The following is an 18,828-nucleotide window of genomic DNA, read 5'->3' as shown; positions in this document are numbered from 1 at the left end:
CCCCCCCCCCCCCTCTCTCTCTGTGACTCGCTCACTCATTTTCTCTCTCTCTCTCACTCATTCATTCTTCTTTTCTGTCTGCCTGTCTGGCTCTGTCTCTCTCTGTCTGTATCTCTCTCTGTCTCTCTCTGTCTCTGTCTCTCTCTCTATCTGGAAGTGACGAGGAGGCTATAAGCCTGACTGACATTAGAATTTGCACGTTGGAATTGTGATGGATGGCTGCAGAAACTTGATGTTGAAAACATGTTATTTGTATGCTTCGTTCGTTTGATATATTTTCATTAAACGCAACATATGTATATTTAGAGGGTAAAACATATTCTGCTTTCCAGGACTATGATGTGCATGTCTCCAAAGCTGTGAAGGTATCAACGTCTTTGCAGGGCGGGTTTTCTGGGGGAGTTATGGTGTTCGTCCGAAAGAAAGAAAAAAAACAAAACATTACTGAGTTTGTTAAGAGATGGGTTGATGTTATTTATGAACACACTATGGGCTGTGAGCTGGTGGCTTGTTAAGAGATGGGTTGATGTTATTTATGAACACACTATGGGCCGTGAGCTGGTGGCCGCCTGAAGGAATAAAAATTTGTTCTTGTTCTTGTTCTTCTCTCTATCTCAGTCTCTGTTCTCTCCTCTTCCCCGCCTCATCTCTTCTTCCATCAGCCCACAAAAAACTTAGATCTGCTAGACAGATGCTGACATTTCATCTTTTGGTTTTCTTCGATATGATTATGTTCATGCTTCCCCGCTTCTTTCTGTCTTGATCACTGCACGCGCGCGTGCGTGTGCGTGTGCGTGTGCGTGTGCTTGTTCATGTAGATGCATATTCATACCTCAAGACCGAGGGATGGGTACGTGTAGATAAAGAGGGAGTGAGGAGGTATGAAAAACATGAAGAGGGAGGAATGTTCGGGGGTGGGGAGGTGTGTGTGGGTGGGTGGGTGGGGGGGGGGGGGTTCGGGGGGTAGCTAGGTGTTGAGGCGGCACTTCACTGGGGTTAAGGTGTGAAGTTGTTGTTTTTTTTTTGTTTTTTTTTTAAATTGTGATTTTTCAAAACAAAACAAAAACCAACAAAAAGGAAAGAAAAGGTATGAACCCAGCAACAGAATTCAGACGCACAAACCATAATCATCAACAATGAATCATTGCACCATGTACAAACCATGAAGCGGCACATTGGACCATAGTTATGATAAAGACCTGCTTAAAAAAAAAAAAAAAAAAAGCTAAGAAAAGATAGATGATAAACTACGTTGCTGACGGCCTCGTAACAAGATTCAGCGGCTTTGCAAAAACTACAATCCTCCGAGGAGGAACTGGAGACGAGTGGGGGAGATGGGGAGGGGTGTGGTGTGGAGGGGGAGAGACAGAAGAGGGGGGTTAAAAAAAAAAGGAAAAAAAAAAAGAAAAAAAAAAAAAAAACCGATGGGCTGACAACGTTGCAGAATGGGCTGGAAAGGTAAAACCATTTGCAGAGAGACCCAGACTTGGACACACACGACCGACTTCTTCTTCTGCGTTCACTCGTATGCACACGAGTGGGCTTTTACGTGTGTGACCGTTTTTACCCCCGCCATGTAGGCAGCCATACTCCGTTTTCGGGGGTGTGCATGCTGGGTATGTTCTTGTTTCCATAACCCACCGAACGCTGACATGGATTACAGGATCTTTAACGTGCGTATTTGATCTTCTGCTTGCAATATACACACGAAGGGGGTTCAGGCACTTAGCAGGTCTGCACATATGTTGACCTGGGAGATCGTCAAAATCTCCACCCTTTACCCACCAGGCGCCGTCACCGTGGTTCGAACCCGGGACCCTCAGATTGACAGTCCAACGCTTTAACCACTCGGCTATTGAACCCGTCACACACAACCGACAAACCAGGCGCCAGTTTGCATTGCTCGGACGGAAGAGCCCCCCCAGTATGGTCGTAACCCTGCTACTAACTGTGTGTAGTATGGGGACTGACCAATGGCGTAGTTCGGTCAACGTGGGCATTTAGTCACGTGTGACTGTCAGAAAGTTAGAAGCAAGCAGTGCAGCTGGCACCTGGTGAATAGTTTTTTGGTGGTTTTTTTTTTCTTTTCTTCTTTGTTTGTTTGTGTTTTTTTTACTGTGCCTACGGACTCCTCACATAGCTAAGGGAGAGGAAAAGGTCGGGAAGAATTTTTTTTTTTTAATTTATTTTTGTTTATAAATATTTCTATTCGAGTTTTAACATTTAATGCCTACATACAGACAAACAAAAATAATATTTGTAATTGATAATATTTGTTATTGTGCATTACTTAAACTGTAAACCAGGAAAACGACAACACAACGTTGTTTTCATACAGCAAAACAAAAAACAAAACAAAAATTAAAAAAAAAAAGTCATATACGCTGCATAAAAGAAGTAAGTAAATGAAAGGAAAATAAAAAATAAATAAAAGAACAAACCTTACATTCGTGCTTGTTTTTCCTCCTCCTCGTTGCCTTCAATCATTTTTATGTATGGGTACCATTTTCTAGAAAATGCTATGGACATCATTTCCATCGAGTGTATATGTTTTTTCGGTTTTTGTATATGTTTCTTAGGTCTGTTAGGAAGTACTTTATACATGGTTTGATTTGATTTATTCTGCGTTTATGAATGAAATGCTTCGCCACTAGAATGATATGGTCAAATATTTCATCTGTTTTTTGTTGTTTTTTTGTTGTTGTTTTTTTGTTTGTAATAATCATCATTTCCAAATAATACTAACTCTGTATTCATCTTTACATTTGCACTATTTTCACACTTTTCCTTCAAGACATTCTCTAAGCCCCCCCCCACCCCCCCACCCAAAAGAGTTGAGTAAATGTAAGGTCGAGAAGACTTTAACACACAAGACCGGAAGTACAGCGCATGCAGTGCCGACTCCTTGCAACATCGTTTAACTCGCGGCCAGTCCTCTCTTCTCCTCTACACAGACCCCTCGGATGTCCAGTAGGTGTCTGGATGACCCAACCTTTAGCTTCCGTCGTCAGAATTGTGGTATTCTTTGTCAACATTCACCTCTTCAGTATAAGAGCCTTTCCACTTGCAATATTTTGATGATGGTAATTGGGATGAAAAGCTGTTAATGTCGTCTCTTTCGCCGTTCGTATGGAGAGAGTTAACGGGTTTGCTGCTAGCACTGTGCAGTGTGGTGGATGATAAAGGACAGCGGTGTTGTGGTGCATTCACCGGAGCGAAACTTCAAAGACATGTCAGACGTGGTGCCGTGCAGTGCAAGACAATTGCTGTTGATTGTAGTGGTGTGCTGTGCAAAGAAGTTAACTCACTCAGTACGGCCAGTCCTCTCTTCTCCTCTACACAGACCCATCGGATGTCCTGTGGGTGTCTGAATGACCCATCCTTTAGCTTCCGTCGTCAGAAATGTGGTATTCTTTGTCAAGATTCATCTCTTCAGTATAAGAGCCTTTCCACTTGCAATATTTTGATGATGGTAATTGGGGTGAAAAGCTGTTAATGTCGTCTCTTTCGCCGTTCGTATGGAGAGAGTTAACGGGTTGCAGTGTGGTGGATGATAAAGGACAGCGGTGTTGTGGTGCATTAACCGAAGCGAAACTTCCAAGACAACTGAGTCAGACGTGGTGCCGTGCAGTGCAAGACAATTGCTGTTTGATTGTAGTGGTGTGCTGTGCCAGGGAGTTAACACGGTGCAGTGCATTGCTGTGTCATTCACCACAGTGCACCGTTCATGGCGGTGTAACTGCACTGTAATAATGAAATATGCAATGTGATACACCCCCCCCCCCCCGTTCCCCCCCCCCCCCCGCTCGCCGCCCCCCTGCCCCTCTCCTCCCCCCCCCCCCCCCACACACACACACATACCCTTCGACCACCACCCCCACCCTCGTCCACAACGGTGCAACTGCACTGGCGATACAATCCACTGCCATCGCAAAAACACGAAGCCATAATATGACCCGACGAACCGCCATGAAAGAAATAAAAACCCATTCATTGTAGCGAAACAGAACGGTTTGCACTTGACACCGGTTCAGTTGCGATAAATCCATCCCTCAACAAGATAATGCACTACATTTTTGGAAAGACTCCCGAAACCCCCCCCCCCAAACACCACCCTCCACCCAGTTACCGCCCCTTTCTTTGCCCCCCTCCGCCCCCCTCCGCCCCCCCCTGTTGTGTCGATATCAGCGAAGCTTTGGGGTGTACAGGGGGAAAGCAGCCTCAGTGTTGTTGGTGTTGTGTGTGAGAGTGTGCCTGCCCCCCACCCCCTTTTTTTTTGTTACAGCTTGTCACACACAATGGCTTTGCAGTTGGAGGAGATGAGTTCAAATCTCGCTTTGGCCAGTACAAGGAGACCCGCTTTGGTTGATGCCCGCCTCCCCCTCCTTCTCTCTCTCTCTCTCTTTTCTTTCTGTTCTGCTGGTGTCTTCCTCACCACCACCCAAGTCACCGCCCCTACCCTACCCGTCTTCGCTTCCGGGTCTTCCTCAGATCCCTTCCGCCATTGCTCCTGATGTCCTGATGTCCCACCCCCCCCCCCCCCTCTCTCTCTTCTTCCGTCCTTCCGCGTTTCCCTCCCCTTTCCTCCCGCTTACCCCCCCCCTACCCCCACCTCCCCCCTTTGGCGAGGAGGAGAGAGAATGGAGATTTGTAGATCTAATTTTCTTCACCGTCTCTCTGGAAGCACGCGAACGCGCATAACTGTGCACGAACGGTCTAGGCATCCATTCTCTCTCTCTCCCTATCTCTCCCCTCATACACCCCCCACCCCCACCCCCCTCAAACCCTCTCCCCTCCCCTCCCTCCTCTCTTCGGAAAACAGCAGCGCTGGGTTTACTGATACAGTCTGAAAGGAATTTGGAATGTGTCACAATAAAGCGAGTACGTGACTGGATTTTTCTTCTTCTTCTTTTTTTTTTTTTTAAACAACAGATTTCTCTGTGTGAAATTCGGACTGCTCTTCCCAGGGAGAGCGCGTCGCTACACTACAGCGCCACCCTTTTCTTTTTTTCCAGCCTGTAGTTTTATTTGTTTTTCCTGTTGTTGCCGTGGGTTCTTTTCCGTGCGCTAAGTGCATGCTGCACACGGGACCTCGGTTTATCGTCTCATCCGAATGACTAGCGTCCAGACCACCACTCAAGGTCTAGGGAAGGGGGAGAAAATATCGGCGGCTGAGCCGTGATTCGAACCAGCACGCACAGATTCTCTCGCTTCCTTAAGCGGACGCGTTTACTCTCAAGGCCATCACTCCACGTGAAGAAAGAAGGGGAGAGAGTGAAAGGAAGCAGTCCTCCAACTCCATGCTTAATCATGGCGTTTAGGTCATTCCTTTGTCTCCGATCTCGGCCTTGGAGGTCTGTCTGTTTCTGCACAGCTTTTGGCACGAAAGAAGGGCGCTCGGTATAGCTTGACCGTTTCAGGCCTGTTTTGTGTTTTTGGTTTGGTTTTGCTTTTGGTTTTCTTTCGTCTTGAACGAAAGTGCCTTAACTAATTTCCTTTCCGCTGGTGCGCATGCTCGCCATACTAAGCAGGATGGGGTTGAAAACATGCGCCCTCGCGCGCGCGCGTGCGCGCGCGCACACACACACACACACACACACGCGCACATGCGCGCGCGTGCGCAAGAGAGAGAGATGTTTTGTTTACTTCTTCTCACATGTCCCCAAGCCGCCTCTTGCACAATCATCTTTTTTTTTTTTTTTTTTTTTTAAAGAGGAGGGAAAATAGACAAAAATGGAACTTTGATTATTTCATTTCATTATTTTATTTACCTTGCCCCTTTTTCCCCCTGGCCAGACTCCTTTCATCTACATTAAAAAAACCGGTGTGGAAGAGAGAACGAAGGGTGACGCTGGGGGCACTGCTTCTTCCTTTTCCTTTTCTTCTGCTTCTTGATTCTTCACCCACTTCTTCTTCTCCTCCTCCTCCTTCTCCTTCTCCTCCTCCTCCTCCACCACCTTCGTCTCCTTCTCCTCCTCCTCCTTCTTCTTCTTAATTCTTCACCTACTTCTCTTTCTCCTCCTCCCCTTCCTCTTCCTCCTCCTCCTCCTCCTTCTTCTTCTCCCTCTTCTCATCTTCTTCCTCCTCCTCCTTGTTGTTGTTCTTCTTCATCATGTTGTTCTTCATTTTCTTCGTCTTCTTCTTCTTCTTCATAATTCCGAGTTCTTCATCCCATTTCTTCGTCTTTGAAATAAAGCCAGATGTTTGAAATCGGCCGTCAGTAGTGACAAGGTTTTGGTTTTTTTTCGCCCACTCGGGGTTCTACAGCAAACTTGGTTTCTTTCCGATCATCGATTTTTTCTTCTTCTTCTTCTTCTCTTTGGGTTGGTGGCTTTTGATGTGAAGGGTCTGGAGAGGTAAGGATGGAGAGAGAGAAAAGGGGAGGGGGGGGGGGGGGCTTGGGGGGGAGGCTGGGGGAACAGAGAGGGAAGCAGAGGTTCACATACAGATCACGAAGCAGGGCCTGCATTGCCATCACTGTTGGGCAAGACTCACGATTCCGTATGTTATTATTGTTGTTGTTGTTGTTCTTGTTATGATTATTTCTCTCTCTTTTTTCCTTTTAAAAATCATCTCGTTTTTTTGTTGTAATCTTTTGCCTTCTGCGTATCATGCAGACAGGAATGACACAGGAAACGAATGATGAGCGCCCAGCGGCAGCCGTCAGTCGGCTCTACCCAGGTAGGCACCTTGTTGCGCAAATGACCCCGAGTTTGTAAAGTGCTTAGAGTTTGATCGCCGACCGAAGACAAGCGCTATATCAGTATCCATATCATCATCATCATCATGACATATCTTTATTATTATCATTATATTATTATGCTGTTATGTATTCATGAATTGGTTTATTTATAGTTTATTTCATTTCGTTTTTAGGTTAGATGTTTTATACTTTCCCGTGGCAGGCTTTCAAAGCCCTGATCAGCGCCTGGGGTTTATGCCAAGGTGCGGCATCATCTCCTTTTTTGTTTTTCTTTCTTTTCTTTTTTTTTTTTTTTTTAATTTCTTTAAGCAGATATTGCGTAGCGAATGTGGATAAGTTCGCACGCTTTGACTCCACCTTGAAATCGAAACTGTAGCTTCCTTCTGGGCCGGATGGACAGTCGCATCACGTGATCACAGTTGACGTCAGTTGCCTCAGTTCAGCTGCTTGCTTTTTTTTTTTTTTTTTAATGGTTGCAACAGCCTAGTGGCTACCAACCGGTTCGTGCGTTGGGCTTTCTAGTATGAAGGCTGTTGGGGTTTGACTCTTGGTTGTGGCGCCTGGTTGGGGGGTAGAAATAGGGGTTAGGGGTAGAGGTTTTTATTTTAATTTTATTTTTTTAAGATTAATTAATTAATTAATTAATTAATTAATTTGTTTGTTTGTTTGTTTGCCTGTTTTGTTTTTTTGTATTATTTGTATTTGTATTTCTTTTTATCACAACAGATTTCTCTGTGTGAAATTCGGGCTGCTCTCCCCAGGGAGAGCGCGTCGCTACACTACAGCGCCACCCTTTTTTTTTTCTTTCTTTTTCAATATTTTCATTTTCATTTTCACTGAACTACGTTCAGATTTATTTGCTTTTCCTATCGAAGTGGATTTTTCTACAGAATTTTGCCAGGAACAACCCTTTTGTTACCGTGGGTTCTTTTACGTGCGCAAAGTGCATGCTGCACACGGGACCTCGGTTTATCGTCTCATCCGAATGACTAGCGTCCAGAACACCACTCAAGGTCTAGTGGAGGGGGAGAAAATATCGGCGGCTGAGCCGTGATTCGAACCAGCGCGCTCAGAGTCTCTCGCTTCCTAGGCGGACGCGTTACCTCTGTCTAGGCCATCACTCCCATCACTATGGGTGCAACAGCCAAGTGGGTTAGTGCGTTGGGCTTTCAGACTGAAGGCTCTGGGTTCGGAGACAGGGGTAGAGGTTTTTTTAAATTTATTTATTTATTTTTTATGACCATTGTGAACATGATTATGTGCAGACCTGCTAGTACATGAACCCCCTCGTGTGTGTGTGTGTGTGTGTGTGTGTGTGTGTGTGTGTGTGTGTGTGTGTGTGTGTGTGTGTGTACTCATGCGGAAGATCAAACATAGACTTTCCTGTAATCCATGTCAGGTTTCGGTGGTTAAAAAAGAAGAAAAAAAAAAGAAGATAAAATGGAAACAAGAACAGATGGAGTATTGTTGCTTACATGGCGGGGTAAAATTAAATAATGATAAAAAGTCGTACGCATTAACCCTTTCACCGCCAAGCTCGCATTTATGCACAGGCGTAGTTGGGAGGACCCATTTCACTGAAAGGTGACCATTCATTGGTCTGTTATCCATGAACCTACTTCTGCTTTTAATGTTCAGTGGTTGGATAGGCCATATTTTCTATACATCGCAGGGGGAATCCCCAGCTATTCTTCACAGCCACTATCTTTTCTGTGTTAATACCACAAGGGAATTTTGTACTCTAAATTGACTGGGTTAAAGTCCGCTCGTATCATACATACCAGCGAACGCGGGAGTTGCAGCCCACGAAAAAAAATCCGCTTTTTTGCGGTCCTGGTGCCAGTTGCATTGCTTGGTTCTTAACTTTTTGACAAGTTAACACGTGACAAAAAAAAAAATGCCTACGTTGACCGAACTACGCCATTGGTCAGTTCCATACGACACACAGTTAATAGCGGGTTGCGACCATACTAGGAGGCACTTCCGTCCATCCAGAGCAGTGCAGTTTGGTTGCTGGGAAACTGGTTTTCTGTGTTCTGAGAGCTTTTATTTGATATGATTTTTATTTTATTTTATTTTAATTTTTTTCAGTTTGTTTTATTTTGTTGTATTTAAGTGTGTGTGTGTGTGTGTGTGTGTGTGTGTGTGTGTGTGTGTGTGTGTGTGTCGGTGGTGGTGGTGGTGAAGAAAATGGCGATTCAAGATTGAAGACTGGGTGAGGGCAACACGCGGCTAGCTTGTGAAGCATGGCTGTGGGTGGATCAGGGGCCTGAGACATCGTGGGCTGAAGAATGATCACTGTCTTCTGTCTTTTTAGTTTGTTTGTTTGGTTTTGTTGTTGTTGTTGTTTGTTTAGGTGAAAAGATCCCCCTCCCTCCCTCCCTCCCTCCCTTTGTCCCTTGAACAGGGCGAGTGTGGAGAGAGGAGGGGGTTGGGGGTGGGGTGGGTGGGGGGGTGGGGGGGGGGTCAGTATGGGTGTCCGATCCTGTCATGAACAGAACAGAACAGATCCACGCCGTGTTAAAAAAAAGAAAGAAAGAAAAAGATAATAGAAATTTATAATAAAAAACCTGACACGGTCTCTTCTCCCTCTTCTTCAGCAAGGAAGGCTGACAGTTCACTGTGATGGGCCCAGCTTCTGTGTTTGCTTGTCCCCAATATTGATTCTTTTTTTTTCTTTTTCTTTTTTTGTGGATAAAATAAATGAATGAATATAATGATTGGATCTGCATGTCAGGGAATTGAAATGCAAAAAGGGGGGGGAAAAAAATTAAGGGAGTGGGGATTGGTGGGAGAGGTGGGGGTGGCTGAAGAATCTGTGAAAGTGAAAAAAAAACAAACCCCAAAAAACCTAGAGAGACGACCCCTATGGAAAATCACAATCGACTGAACTATTGTTAGAAACATCAGATGATAGGGGAAGGGGGGGGCGGGGTTAGGGGGCAGGGGTGTGTGTGGGAACAATGCGAAGAAGAAGGAAGAAAGAAATGAAATAAAAGAAGATTGAGGGAGACGAATTCATTTAAAAGCAGCACTGTGGAGGTTGGGGGGGGGGGGGGGGGGGAGGGGGGCGGGGGGACAACAGCAGCAACCACAACAACAACAACAAAACTTGTAACAAAGAGCTGCTCTGCTGTTTTTTGAGGAAGAGAAGAAATGTGATTACTTAGCACAGTTTCCTTTGTGAGACAAAGAGGAAGAGAGGAGATGTGTGTGTTGTGGGGTAGGGGTGGGGGTGGGGTTGTAGGAAGAGGTTGCTGAATGCGACAGGTCCCCAGGTGGTTTAATTATGACACGGGTGGCTGTGGGTTTCTCCCCTCCCCTTAACCCCCCACCCCCACCCTCCTCACCCCCCGCCCCCCCGCCTGCAACCATCTCGCACCTTCTGCAGCAAGCTTCGTTTCGGAGTGTGCTGCTGCTTCGAATTTCCCCCTGACCCTTTAAAAAAAAAAAAAACTTTAAAAAAATGATGGGTTTGGAAAATGTGGCATGTGAAATTCAAGTTAACTAAATATTTGCCATGTTGTACATCCCACATCTGGGGTGGGCTGCTTGTGCGATCTTAGTAGCGTTAAGTTTGCTTACCGGTTAAGAATGTTCCCAACGCCGCGGTAAATTCGATATGCTTAGGAACATTTTATTTTTACTTATTTATGTATGTATTTATTTATTTATTTATTTACTTTTACATCTCCGTGCAAACAGAGATCGCCTCATGGAACCTGGCCCAGGTCTGTCCGGTGTGTTAGTGGCGTCACCCTGGATGAAGCAGGAGATGTAGTGGTCACGGTGCTCGTGTTACACAACCCGTTACCATCCCCGACTTTCCCTGCCCGTCCCTGCTGACGAGTTGTCTTTTCCTTGTTAATAATAATTATGGTACTTATGTAACGCAGAATCTTGTGCAGAGACAAATCTAAGCGCTTTCGCACCAGTCATTCTCACGCACGCATAACTCTAAAAGTGGAGAAACTAAAGACAAGGAAGAGGCAGGGAAGGGAGGCTATTTTGGGAAGAGGTGGGTTTTAAGGCCAGACTTGGAAAGAGCTGAGTGTGGAGACTTGACGAAGCGAAAGAGGAAGTTCATTCCAATTGCAAGGTCCAGAGACGGAGAAAGAACGGCGGCCAACAGTCGAGAGTTCAGATCTTACTCTGTGGTGGAGAGAAGAGGAGACTGGTTAGTTTGGAGCTGGGAGCTGGGTTAGCTGGAAGTCTTGTCTGCTGATGTTCACACGACAAGAGCTTGAGGCAGTTTGAGCGTTGGAACGGTCGCCTTCAAAAAGTTCTCCCCCCCACCTGAACAGACCTGCTTGAAGGAAACGATCAAATCGAAGCAGATTCCATTCCACCCCTTTGCCGTGCTGAAAAGAGAAATCACCAGAGCAAACTTGTCAAATGACCAGTGTGTGCCACCCCTGCTGGGGCCTGGCGAGCCTTCACCCATGCCTACCATCGTCCCTCGTGAGGTGCAGGCCGTCAGCAAGTCTCCAGACCTCTGTCCTGGGATTTTCTTCCTGGGTGGGTCCGGGTGTATCCCATCCTTCTGGTGGGCTGCCTTCAGGTCCTCCGCGTCAGGTACAGATCTTGATCCACTTCCTTTCCTCTTGTATTGCCTCAGGAGGAGGGGGTGGGGGGGTGGGGTGGGGGGGCTCTAAGTCAGTGTTCCCGTCTGGTGGTGTTTGTGGAAGACTGACTGTGCGCACTGCGTGTCCAGTACCCCCTCCCCCGTCCCCGTCCCCGTCCCCCTCCCTCCCCCAAGCGTGTGTCGTGGTTTCATCTTCAGCGGGAAACTGGTTCGTTCTCTGGCACCGGTCTCTGGTGAATCAGAACGATAATATCTTTTTGAAAATCTGTCACTGTGAGTAATACCTTTTAGTTTGATTTCTACCTGTCCCCTGAGTGGAGGTGATGGAAGTGCTAATGGCTTGAAGATGGAAAGGGGAAGACAGTGAGGTTTTATCAAAGGAGAACAAGAACTGTAGAAAACCGGAAAGCAAACTGAACAGTCTCGGAAGCATCCGATACCGAGGGGCGGGGGGGGGGGGATAAAGGACAGGGGATGCGGGAAGTACAGGAGTAGGCGGAGAAACTGTCCATGAGCTTGTCCTTCAGAGGCTACCCTCTTCATCCAGAAGATCGACAGGCGGCGTGGCCAGATGCAGGTCACATCGAGGACCACGCTCTACAGGAGCTGGCAGGAACTGGGGAAGACAGCTGTGTTTATCACCGAAACAAGCAGAGGGCGTCAAGAGGGAGAAGAAGATGGAGGAAAGAGAGGTGGACAGGAGGACTTACCAGACATCTCCTGCAGCACTGAGGAAAGGGGGAGGGGTGGGCAGTAATGACAACCCCACAGTACGGGAGTGGAGAGGAGGGTGGGGGTTGGGGGGGGGGTGAGGGTGAGGTGAGGTGAGTGCTGAACGTAAAAGACCTCAGGCTGTTTTATCATTAGCGCTCGTTAATTTTCTCCCCTGGTGGCCTTCTGCAACGGGCTTTGTTCCGGAGTGATGCGTTTTATGAGTTTGGAAAGTTTGTCCGAGTTTAGGTGAGCTCGGGTTCACCTGAGTAACGAACATGGTCCATGGTAGACGCCCACGTTTTCCAGCGAAAGATCTGGGCTAGGGTGGGTGTTACCTCAACGCGCCGGAGCTAGGCACACTGTGATGATAATCTGTTTAGACACGCTGAATACCCCGAGCTTTTGTCATCTCTCGCAGTGTTCGATAAATCCCCACCACCCCCTCCTCGTTTCTGTGCTCGGTTTTGCAGTTATGAATGGGAGAGAGGAGGAGCTGCAGCATCAGTTGGAAAGAGCGAAGCTGACAGGGCGGCTGATGTTATTGTCAGATGGCCTGAGGCAGCGTAAGCCGGGGAACGATCCACCTGTCGTTAGAGGGCATCCCCCCCATGGCGCACAGCGGGCCGGGGAAAATGGTTTGCTAACAACGGAGCAGCGAGTGGCACAACAGTGAGCTGTCTAATGAGAATGCACCGATGGGAAAAGCTTTCTCTGTTCTCTGTTCTCATAAAACAAGCAGGCTGATGAAACCATTGGGAAGCTCTCAATTGGGCAGACCCCCTTAAAGAAGAAAGGAGGGGGGGGGGGGGAGAAAAAGGAATAAAGCCGTTCTCTCCAAAGGTGATTACTGCCAGCTAAACATAGAATGCAACGTTGCAAAGGAAGGATCTTGGATGACGTAAAAAGAATAAAATAAAACAAAAAAAAAACAGAAAGAAAGAAAGAATGAGATAATAAACATGAAAAGGTCAACAACAACAACAACAAAAGAGCAGAAGGAACAGAATGTAGAAGTTGAAGAAGAAAACAATGACAGGAAGGAGACTGAACAGACTGGGCGCTGTGCGTGTAATGTAAGAGGGGGGTTGGGGTTTCGGGGTGGGGGTGGGGGGCGGGGGGGGGGGGGGGACGGTATCACCTTGCTTCACAAATTCACAAAGCCTCACTCTGGCTTAGCAGGGGAAGGGGAGAGACAGGGACGCCGAGTGAGTGAGGATGGTATGTAACTGACATGTTCTCCAGTGATGTAATCACGGAATGTCGCGGAAGGAGCTGTCTCTCCACAACTTCAGCAACAAACTCGATCCTGGCTTTTTTTCATCAGTTGTACAGTACACACACCCCTTGCTGGTAACCCGAAGAGTTCACACAAGTTTGACAAGTTGTGGTGCTATGTATGGACGGGCAAAAAGACCAGCGACTTCGTCAACAGTACTTTTTAGACGTCGACATGACTGAGAGACCTCTTTGGCTGAAGTAGATGTCTTGATGTCTGCAGCCAGTGCCTGGATGAAGAGGGGTGAGTTCACCCGTTAGTACCCCCCCGCCTTCCCCTACCCAGCCCCGCTTCCTTACCAGAACATCCCTCTGTGTGTCTTCACGTGCGAGTCTGGAATGACGAATGGAGTCAGGTTATTTTTTGAAGTGCAAGACAGCGTGGGGTTTGGGCATTGAGGTCAATTTACTTATTCAGATCAGTTTGAAATGAAAGAGAGCTTGAGCTTTTAAGCCTGTGTTCAGTTACTAAATTCAGGTCAGTTGGAAATGAAAGAGAGCCTGAGCTTTGAGCCTTGAATTCAATTACCTATTCAGGTCAGTATAAAGCGTGAGACAGCATGAGAGGTTTGAGCCTTGAGGTTCCATTGCTTTTTCAGTTTCTTTTATTAAACGGAAAGAAAATAATTCCCCTTACACAACAGGGATGGGAAGAGAGAGAGGGGTGGGGTAGGAGGGATTTCCCGGTGAGAAGGCAGCAGAAGAATGAAGCCCCGGCCTGCAGGGGTCAGGGGATGTGCCCAGGGCAAACAGTCCGCTTTCTTCCCTTCTGAAAAGCAGCATGCCGAGGGGTTCAGCGGGATAGACAAGAGCCCCCAGTGTCTGCATGTCTGGGTGACAGCAGTGAAAACAGCACTCCGTTCATTGTGCAGACTTTGAAGGGCAGGCAGGGAAACAGGCAGGCACCCAACCCAGTATATTATAGGCGATGGCTTTTTGTTTCTTTCTTTTTTTTTTTTCTTCTGTTTTTTGAAATGCAATGTAGGGGGGAAAACATTGAAAGTGAACAGACCTCCAGTAAGGGGGTAAACATGAAACGTGGACAAGAGGAAGAGCTAGAAAATAGCGAAGAGTGGGGTAGGGGGAGAGGGGAGTAGAAGCCGCTAGAAAAGAGAGAACTGAATGCCTGCTGCCTCTCAAAATTGAAAGGAATGAATGGGCGGCTCTTGAAGTCACTTTTTGCCTGCACAGCCCTTTTGTGGGTGGTTGAGAGAGAGAGACAGAGACAGAGGAGACAGAGAGATAGAGAGGGAGGACAGGGAAGGATGTAGTGGGAGTTGTAAACTTTTCACAGAGAGAGAGACACCACCAATTTTAATTATGACCAGTGCTGGCGCGAGCGTCTTCTTTTTTTTTTTCTCTTTTTCTTTTTTTCCCTCTTCCCCGAAGGCACGTTGTAGAATAAACTTGGTTCCTGTGGCATCGATTTTTTTCTTCCTCTCCCCTCCCCCCGGCCCCCCGCCAACCCCCCCCCCCTCTCTTCCCCGCTCCCTCGCCCCTCCCCCCCTCGACGCTTTTAATTTGATGAGTTTGAGAAAAGTTGGACAAGTGGAGTTCAAGTGGACACAAACATGGACAACAGGCGCCTGCAGTCACCATAAAGAAAAAAAAAAGAAAAAAGAAAAAAAAAAGAATTGACGCCGTCCCTCACTATCGCTTGTCTGACGTCAGTTCCGGGTTGTTTCCAAAATAAGAACTTCATTGAGGACACATGCTCGATCAGTCTGTCAGTGAATCAATCATTCAGTCAGCCAGCCAGTCAGCCAGTCAGTCAAATGAGTCTCTGCCAACACGTGTGTTCAGATTACTTGGCATACAGATAGGCGCTCAAGTTCTGTGTGGAGGTCAGGTATCTATCTGCGAAGTTGGCAAATCGCCGAATCGACATTTTATGTTGTTGTTATTTTGTTGTTGTTGGTGGTGGTGGTTGTGTGTGTGTGTGTGTGTCTGTGTCTGTCTGTGTGTGTGTGTGTGTGTTCTCCTTTTTGATCACTTCATATAGAGATGGAATAACTGAAGTGCTGTAGCTTCTCTCTCTCTCTCTCTCTCTCTCTCTCTCTCTCTCTCTCTCAACTAGAGTCCGGTGCACTTCACAATTAAACCTGTGTCATTGTCAGTGTCTCTCTCTCTCTCTCTCGTTCGCTCGCTCGCTCTCTTTTGCCCTCTTCACTCTCTCTCTCTCTCTCTGTCTCTCTCTTTCTTTTTCTCTCCCCCACTTTCTCTCGCTCCCTTTTGCCCTCTACACTCTCCCTCTTCTCCTTCCCTCCTTCTCTCTCTGTCTGTCTCTGTCTCTCTCTCTCTCAGTCTCTCTGTTTCTGTCTGTCTCTCTCTCTTTCTGTCTCTCTCTCTCTCTCTCACACACACCCCACTTCCGTATATCTGCCTGTGCGTGTGTTCCTGTTGAACTCTTTCTCACCTTTGCTTATTCTTTTAACGTTGGCTTTGTTCTCCTCCGCCCCCCCCCCCTCCTCTCTCTCTCTCTCTGGCTGTAATTCCTTCTCCCATTTTCATTGCCGTTTTCTCATTGTTGGCTTCATTCTTGTGAGATTGGGACGGTGTTTACCGTTGTTGATGTGAAATTAATGATTTCACTTGTCGATAAGCCGGCGATTACAGAGGGGCTGGCGATTCGGAGGGGTGGGTTTATTTCATATTATGTTTGTTTATTGATTTTCAGTGTGTGTGTGTGTGTGTGTGTGTGTGTGTGTGTGTGTGTGTGTGATGCTGATTAAAGTTTCAGGAGCTGACAAGCTGAGAGCTTTAGACCCTGAACAGATATAGAAAGACTTTGCTGTTGTTGTTGTTGTTGTTGTTGTTGCTCCACACTCATCCCCAGCAAGAGTGCGCCCATCAAACATTAAAACTCGTTTAGTGAGCAGCATCACCGGGCCTACTTAACTTTAAATACACCCGTTTTCTTAGCATCCTCTGTGTTTACTCTAAAACAGAGTTTGACCTGTATTGAATGTGTGACGATGGAAGAGGCTGCCGTGTGGGTCAGGGGGTATGCGAGGCTTGGAAGGAATGGAAGCTTTCTGGGAGGACGGGGAGTGAATTATTCGGTGATTGCTGTCCATGCATGGATGAAGAGACTGAAAAGGCAGCTCTGTGTGTCTGGAGGAAGGGGGCAGAATGGTGAAGACGCTCCTCTGCCAATACAGAGTCCCTGAGGGGCCTTGCTCTCTGGACCTTGCTGCCACTTTTGACTGAAAAAAAAAAAATCAAACTGAGCGGTCTAGTCATTCGGATGAGACGATATAACCGAGGTTCCAGTTCACCTTGCCAGTTTGTGGACAGGCGGTGACCCAGAAGGAGACGGAGCCGTGGTGATGGAGGTTAGGGACGTGGAAGTCGACTTTGTTTGTTTGGAGAGTTGGCCGAGGTCCGCCTGCAGTTCCAGACCGTCTTTCAGCATGTCTCTGGAATTCTCCTCGTTTTTTTTTCCCTCAGCACCCAACACTCTCTTCTCTTCCGGACTTGATGTGTGACGATCGTATTCAGCGCCCCCCACCCCTCCTACCCCCCCACCCCTCAGTTCCAGAATGACAAGTAAAATAGATGTTCCGCTTGATTGGTATTTCAAATAACTATTGAATCATGTGGGCTCTTCCCTTTGGAGTGGTGGCAGGGGGGGGGGGGGGGGTGTTGTTGACGTGTCGGCAGTGACAAGATTACAACTGCTTTCGGGGGGTCCCGTGCTGCCGGCCAGTGTCAACAGGAACTTGTCAGTAGTGCGGTGTTGATGTGATAGGGTGATTGGATTGAAGGGTGGTGGGAGGGGTGCGGGGAGGGGTGGGTGGGGGGGTGTTTGAGGGATTGCAACAGCCAGCCCCTGTGTGATTATAACTCTGGGAGTCGTTTCTTTGAGGCTGTGCAGAGCAGCAGCAGCCCCCACCCCCACACCCCCACACCCTTCCACTCCTGCCTCCCCAAACACACACAGGCCCCATTGGCACGACGGCAGTTCACAAAATTAATAGAGGGTGTTAGGGGAGAGGGGGCTGGGGGGTGGAGCTATGAAAAGTGGACAACCTGACTGCCTGCTGGCATCTCGGCGTTGTTAGCACCCACCTTGGCAAATATGTACACACTCTCCAACCCCACAGTGTCTTAAGGGACAGGCGAATGTCCTGTCGGACTTGGTCACCGTGTCTGCAGTCTTGGGAGGGAGGAGAGCTCCTGAGACACATCCATAGTAAAGGGGCAGTCTCATACGACGTCTTAATTCTTCTAGAAGTCTGCTAGTTCATTGCATATCGGATTGAATGCGTTGTCCAGAATCTGACATAGGCACGGATGAGGCTTTGAGAGAAGGGAAAAAAGGGGGGCGGTGATTGGGGTGGTGTTGGTATTCATTCTGTAGCCATTAAAAAAAAAACCAAAACCCCAAAAACAAAAAAAACGGACAATGAAGAGCCCAGTCTGTGTGTCCAGGAGCCAGTTGCATTGCTTGGTTCTAACTTTTTGACAGTTACACGTGACTAAATGCCCACCTTGACCGAACTACGTTCCATACTACACACAGTTAGTAGCGGGTTACGACCATACTGGGCTCTTCCGTCCGAGCAATGCAAACTGGCCCCAGGGTTCCTCCTGTTCCAGTCAGTTCCTGACGCCTAAGATCATGGTCCGCTCACCAGAGAGCAGCCGACGTGCAGGAGCTTTGTGGTTTGAGCTGCAGAGCAAGGCTGCCGCTAGATGGGATTCATAGCGTTCGAAAATCTTTGTTCATTTCTCTCGTATATCCTCTCCTCTTCACTCGCTCTCCCCCCCCCCCCCCCACCCGTCCCCTACACTCCTCCCCCCCCCCCCCTCTCCAGCAACAAGGGACACCACCGCCCGCCCACCTCTCCCCAAAACACCCATCTCCTCAGTCCCCCCCCCCCAACCCCCTCTCCAGTCCTCCCGGACCTGGCCTCATCCTCCACTTCAGCATGTCCATCTGACTCAATTACTTCTTCGTCTTCGAATGTTTACCCACAGCGAAAACAATATATTTATGAACATCAAGATTTCGCTTAAGAATTCAAAACAGATTTCGTTGTAAACAAGGGAGGCGTGTTTGTCCAGATTTTTTTTTTTTTTTTTTCTTTTTTTTTTTCTGACATGCGCGGACAGCTGAATGTCATCCAAATTTCTTGCCTTCTCCTCTTCTCCTGCCCTCCCCCTGTGTCTCCATCTCCCTCCTCCATCACCCCCCCCCCTCCCTCCTTCTTTCCCTGTCTGTCAGTCAGTCTCCCCCACCCCGTCCCCTCCCACCCACCCCCCTCTCACTCATCACCACCAAGCGGTGCCACACGATTGGCTAAACCATCGTTGTTTCCGATTCCTCCCCTTCTTCCAGACCGCCTTGTTATTGTCTTGATGTTTCAGAAAACCTTCTGGATTGGGAGCGGGCACACAGCAGATTGTTTATCGCACTGGATGCTTGGTTTAGCTCGGAACTGGCTCATCGCGCAGCTCGCAGTTAGTTTCAGTTTCAGTAGCTCAAGGAGGCGTCACTGCGTTCGGACAAAACCATATACGCTACACCACATCTGCCAAGCAGATG

General features: G+C 47.7%; 1 protein-coding gene across 1 annotated transcript in view; it reads left to right on the top strand.

The window, feature by feature from the left end:
• Nucleotides 1-18,828, top strand: part of LOC143290749 (kinesin-like protein KIF13A) — a 434,350-nt gene that overhangs the window by 159,410 nt on the left and 256,112 nt on the right. The gene's annotated exons all lie outside the window — the stretch shown is intronic.

Source organism: Babylonia areolata, chromosome 16 (assembly GCF_041734735.1).
Source record: "Babylonia areolata isolate BAREFJ2019XMU chromosome 16, ASM4173473v1, whole genome shotgun sequence".
Taxonomy (NCBI): domain Eukaryota; kingdom Metazoa; phylum Mollusca; class Gastropoda; order Neogastropoda; family Buccinidae; genus Babylonia; species Babylonia areolata.
The sequence above is the reverse complement of the archived record's forward strand: the minus strand, read 5'-3'. Positions and strand labels throughout refer to the sequence as shown.